We start from the raw sequence: 6772 nt of genomic DNA, 5'->3' as shown, positions 1-6772 counted from the left end.
TGTTGACACTCTGATTAGGTAATGTTTGCCATACTCAAACACTCGATTCCATTTCGCATTTATATTGATTCGCTTTGGTGGCAAGGCCGCAAAATGTTTATTTCCTCGGCAACTGAAAACTTGGCAAGCGACGTCGATTAGATACATAAATAGAGATACTTTGCCAGAATGGTGCCGGCGAAATCGTTTTTGAATTGGCCGGCTTCCGCTGCAGCAGTGAAATTGCAATTTAATTGTATGAAAGGGAAATTTTCTCTGCTCGGAAAGTGCTTCCTGGGAATTCTTGCAATGCTGCCATTTGGTTGTATTTACGATTTAAGCAATCAACCATGAAATAATTCTTAGTGTTTAAAGAATTTTTAATAGATTTTTTGTAGAATTTATAAGTTTTGAGTTAAGTCGTAAAAAGCCTGAGCACTATCTACCCTCTATCTCCTAGGCCCTTTTTCTCAATATGGCGTTTGGCGTTTAGTGGGTTTTGAAATTAGAAATCGTGTGAAATCAAACAAAAAGGTTTATACTCTTGATCAGGATCACCAGCTCAGTCGATTTAGCCAATACTGTCTGTTCCTTTGTCTGTCCTTTCGAGTATAAAAGTTAAAATGCTGGGGTTAGGCATGCATGTCCGTCTAGTGACCACCTTTTTTAATTTTTGAAAAATTCAAATGGGACTTTATTTTGATTACCAATACCCATTTCTACTTGTTAAAATGGTTCAAATAAAATCTAAAAAGTTATAAACAATTAAGAAAAAAGCTACGCGACTTCTGATTTGCAGCATGCATATCTTCATATCGCTGAATTACTAGTATCTTGGTGTTTTCCTACTTTACTTACATCTTTTCACTTAGGTAAAATTAATGATATCTCAGTTTTTCTAGCTCAATACATCTGTATAACCTTTTATTAATAAATTATACCTGTTGTTGACTTTCAGACATGAAAACCTTTCATTTGTTGAAACTGAACAGTTTTATATTTCCTTTCAATGTTTTTCCGACAATATTGTTGTTACAAACTTATAAAATAATCTTATTTCGCAAATGCTCTCCAAAAATATTTGCCAATTATTTTTAATAGATGATAATTCATACAGTGGGTTGTTTATTTCCCAAAGTATGGCAGAGGCAGGGATAACAAAGGACGAAGTCACTGCCGTTGGGGCACATTTCCCCACTTGACAAATAAACTGTATTTCCTCTTTGCGGCACAAGCAATCTTGTTGGAAAAACACAGAAAAACGGCCAAGTTACCCGGGAACCAAGAGGAAAAGTACAAAATAAAAAAATAATTATCATGTCGGGCGATAAGAGAGGTTGAATGCCAGCGGAAGGACAATAGCAATCAATCCGCCGGCAGGGCACTTTCCGGACGAAAGTTAATAACTCTGCCATTAAAGTTGTGCCGGGGCCGAAGCCTATTATTATTTCATGACTTAAAGCAATGTGGCCAAGTTCGTTGGATAACCACGCTAACCCAACATTTCTTGGGCAGTGTCCGCTCAAGCGAATAGGAAGCACATTCGGCGGAGCGAGTGCAAGCGAGAAGGCCGAAGAGCCAGCGAGTGACAAAAGGAAACCTTTTGTGGTTAATTGCACCACCAACAACACCACTAACAAAAAAAAACGAATGAGAAATGGGTAGCAGAGGGTCAAAAGGCAACGCCAAATGTCAACTGCCAGGGTGCCCTGTCCATTGTCCCTGGCAACCTGCTGTGTCGATACAAAAACAGCGCGACGGTGGCGCAACCCATTCACGGGTTTCCGGATTAGACGGAATGCGGAAAATGAATCGGACTAAGCCCGGCATAATGCAACGCCCTTGCTGTATCTATAGAAATAATCTTTGAATCTTGTACAATTGCAAATCTTGGATTAGTGGAATTTAAGCTTAGGGTTGTCTAAAAAATATATTTTCCCAACTATCGGAAAATTATACATTGTTACTCAAATATACAACCATGTTAAAGATCTTTACTTGATCCTTGAATATAAAAAACAAGGAAGAACGATATAGTCGAGTGCGTCGTCTAGCAGATACCCATTACTCCGCTTAAGGGAGCACAGGGGAATAACAATAACTCTAAAACTGACTCTGCGACCCTACGCAGAAAAAGCCTGTTTCAAAAGTTTTTCAAGCCCGATCTAACGACTAACAATTGCATAAATCTGTAACGCCTGTTAAAGAATTTTTTTATATTTGATACAAAAATATATCTTGATCAGAGAGTTAATCTATCATTGTCCGACTGTCCGTGCTGACACTGAGATCTCAGAAACTGTAAAACCTCGAAATTTGGGTAAGCAACACATATTCCACGAGTTTCTTATCCTGATGTGGCACGTCCACCTAAACACCATTTACGTTAAAATCTGTATGCCACAAGTATGTCCAAAGATTTTTTAATAAAAAAAATTAGATTTATGATGATTCCAAAAATGAATCATATCGGTCAATAAAGTAAGGTGTATATTAATATTAGTCACTCTTAGGGTAAAGGGTATACTAAATTCGACGGAAATTATGTAACAGGTGGAAGAAAGCGTTTCCGACCCCTGAAGTATTCATATTCTTGATCAGCTATGTCCGTCCGTCCGTCCGTATAAACGCTGAGATCTCGGAAACTATAGAAGCTAGAACAGTCGGATTTGGGATCCAGATTCGTGGGCAGCGCAAGTTTGTTTCAGAAGGGTGCAACGCCCGCAAACAACCCACATAACATATACTGAAAAGAGGATAGGTGTCGCCTTACAATATCGCTTTTCCGCCATTATATTTCTAATTTCCTTTTGCTCCCTTAAGCTAAGTAACGGGTATCTGATAGTCGAGGCACTCGACTCTTAAAATGCCATTATCTGTTTGAGTGCGACTTACTTTTAATTGATGGACACCCAGTTATCCGCATAATTATATTTTTTCACAGCTTCTGTTGGACCGTTTTTAATAAAACAGCCTGAACGGAAGCGAAAAACTAATCTCATTTCGGAGCTTTGGTATTTATCGCCGAACAGCGGGCGACAATATTTTTCCCCCTCGTCAATTAGGCAGCTCGCCAGCTAATTAGGATCTGTGTGTGAAACGTTTTTAATATTTTCCTCAGCACTTTGTTGGGAATTTCGCTTAGGGACAGGGGAATGCGGGCATAAATAAATGATTTCCATTTAAAGGGGACGACAAGCGAACGGGGCGAGATTTAAAATAAATTATATCTGGCGAATTCCCAGGGGCGCTTTACGGCTCACGAGTGACGTGTTTTCCATGTGGGCAGCCCGTTCCGATTTTCATGCCGCGCTGAGTGTTTTATGTCTGTGTGTGTGCTCAGCCCACTTTTGGAGCACCCACCCACACAAAACGACCTCGTCACACTCGACACGCCAATTCCATATGTTGCATACACAGTCCTTGTCAGCCGCGCACCCCGCACCCCGCACCCCGTAGTCCCTTCAGTCCCCGACAGCCCGACTATCTATCCACCCATCCAACCATTTATCCATCCATCCATCCACCCGCCACAAATTCCAGATGAAGGGGTGTGGAGAACGAGGACGACCGCATTGCATGAATTTAGCTTAACCCCGAAGCACTTGGACTATCCAGGACTCGCTCTCTGTTACTCTCCATGGTCCTCTGTATGTGTATATCGGGGTAGTAGCAGCGGCAATTCAGATAATTGAACATGTTTCCGCCGTTCGTCGCGGCTTCGGCCTCGTCCTTCGATTCTCGTCCTCGGTCCCCTTTTAGAATTTTTCGAAAGTGCCCTTTCCAGCCTTCCCCTTACCCACCTCAAAGTCGTCCCTCGGTTTCGCCTTTATTTTTGGTGTAGGTAGAGGTGCAGGTATAGGAATACGAAAGCGAGTGAGCTGAACGGCATGAATATGAATGCCAGGCAAGCCCTTCGGTAGCCTCGAACACGCTCACAAATACAAGACATCAGCACGTACCGAGGCAGGGCAACTCCATTTTGTAAGCGCCGGCTTAGGGTGACCAGAGTTGGCAAAGTGTTGGAAAACTTTTTCGAAAAAGGGTTGGTTTGGGTAATCTAATGAATATGTAAATCAAGTTTTGAGTAATTTGAATAAATGTTAAGTTATTGCAATGAGGAATATATTAAAAAAGGTTAAAGATAAAGTTTTTTTTACGACCCAGAATTTTTCTTCTTCTGTACATATTGCTTTAATTGGTCAGGTAAGATAGAGGTACTGTAATATCGCTAATGGCACCTCCTTAAACTGAAAGATAAAGAGATTTAATGTTCTTTCCTTGATTTTATATACATTTCATTAACCTGGTCACACTGCCATGCGCAGCCCTTAATAAATGGGCTGTACTTGTCTTGCCTGTCAATGAAAAGGGGCAGGACACACGTAAAGCTCGAGCAACTCGCAAGTCATGCATTTTACGGCGGAACCTATTCAGGGTCTTTACTTATTTAGGACTAGGGCTAATAGAGAGAGACATTCCTCTGAACCCAACAAACTCCCCCTTCAGCTGGGTCCAGTTGATCCCTGAGCTAAGCTTTCGGGATATCCTCGGCAGTGTCATAAAGTTTACATTTTATGTGCGTTGGCCGTTTATCCTTTAATATTTTTAAAGCCCAGGGAGCCTTTTTGGCCCACACACACAGGCACACAGGACAAGGAGGGCAGAGAGCACGAAGGCTTTATAAAAATTAAATATTTGCTCAGGAGGAAAGCTAGCGGGGGAGAGTGGGAGGGCTGTGGGCTGGAAATGTAGCAACAACAACAGCAAGTGCGGCAGAAAGTTAGAGCGGCGAAAAGTTTTCCTTCTCTTTGATGCGCTGTCCTCGCATTTGTCCTTGTTCCTGTTCCTGGCCCTTTCTCTGCGGCTATGTATGTGTGCCTGCTGTTTTTCCGAGGCTGGGCACACGAAACTTTTCGACGCGTGCTTTGTACCCGTTTGCTCGCCCTCGCCTCAGGCATTCTTTTGCTCTCATTCACCCATCCACCCACCCAACCATGCACCCATCGCACACCACCCACATCCCCCGACCTCCCACACAAACAGCTCTCGTTTGGTTTTGACTTTTTGTGTTAAGGACATTATTGCATGGCCTGCTGGATGCACTTCGGGGGTGGTTCTGCCACCCTCCTTGACTCGGTCCGTTTTCAATTTCCTTTGCTTTCATTTCCATTTTATATGTTCGACATTTGATTATATTACGATTGATATTTTCGGATAGCCTGCCCCGCCACTGACCGCCAGAGGGGCGAATCCCCTGAGCTGCAATTAGGCGAGTTAATGATTGTCTCGGAAAATAAACTTTTCCGCCGGTCGATCAATTTTCCAATGGCCTAGTGGGCATTTCGAAATAAAATTATGGTCTTTCGGGACAGAAACATTCGAAGGTTCTGCATTAAGTTCATTAACGGCTTTTATTTGGACATATATTTTTAGAGTACAGCTAACTTGTTAAAAATGTTAGCATTTTATATATTGTAAGGAAACAACTTGGCATACACAAAGACTATTCTTAACGTAAAGTAATTTTTGATGTTGAACATTTCTTTTATTAGGATTTAATCAAATTGAATCAAGCTTACATATTTCAACTAAGCTATGGGTCCAGTAATAAGTGTATACCTTTTACACCTACATACAAGTTGTTAAATAAACTTAATTTAACTTTTCTCTTCTCCCCATTTAGTTATATTGAGAACATTAATACCAAATTTTACTAACACGGTTTTTAAGAATGAATTTTCTCAATTTAAGAAAGGTGTTCTTCAATATTCTGCTCTGCGTACTTTTGCCAATTATATTAAAAAGAATTGATTTTTATTTTAAAATTTCTAGTAAAGATTTTAAAAGAGAGCATCATTTTAATTATACTCATTAGAAAGTATTTTACAGGAAGCGTTTACGATCCCATAAATTTTATATAACTAAAGTGTACATAACTCTTTAATTTGTAATGTAATACACAAGCGGTATATTATCTTAATCATGATCACTAGTCGAGTCGATCTAGCCTTGTCCGTCCGTCTGTCCGTAGGAACGCTGAGATCTCCGAAACTATAAAAGCTGTGGCGGCCACAGACATCTGAAATGCATTTATAATAATAAAAACGATATATTAAAAAAGTTGACACTCTAACGCTCACAAATGGCAAAAACAAAAACGCCGTCAATAAAATATCGCTTTGCTACTAATATATTTCCAACTCCCTTTAGCTCCCTTAAGATGAGTAACGGGTATCTGATAGTCGAGGCGTTCTTTCATGTTTTCTAAACACAATGATGATCACCTTTACAGAATACGATAACATTGTGTCTTCTAGTTGTGTGAGAAACATTTAATTTGTATTTTAAAAGGTACCGTAACTATGTATTTGGGACGACTGGAGTTGTACACTGTCCGTGTCTTGTCAGAGGCTAAGCAGATTGTGTTTTCAACTGTAAATTTCTTTTCAATTTAAACTTAAAACTCGTTTAGTTCGCTAAGAGTACGGAAACATATATTAGCAATTAAAAAGTTCCCATTTATTTTTCTATCCCTAGAAATAATAATATGAAATTATATTTCAGTCATTGTCGCAACCCGCAAACAAACTATTTTCTCTTGGTTCCTAAAACCAACAGGGTATCCCTTGTAGGGTATTCTCTAGCGAAATCATCTCCGAAACAACGAAGGTAAATTAGATGTTTGCATTGTCAGTGGTCGATGATCAATTGAATTTTCCGAGTGGTCCTCTCCCCTTCCTCCACTCCCATCCTAAACATCCTGGCTGTGGTGCTCGACCTCCGTTCCCTT

This window comes from Drosophila biarmipes, chromosome 2R (genome assembly GCF_025231255.1).
Source record: "Drosophila biarmipes strain raj3 chromosome 2R, RU_DBia_V1.1, whole genome shotgun sequence".
In the NCBI taxonomy this organism is placed as follows: Eukaryota; Metazoa; Arthropoda; class Insecta; order Diptera; family Drosophilidae; genus Drosophila; species Drosophila biarmipes.
Note: the sequence above shows the minus strand (reverse complement) of the source record.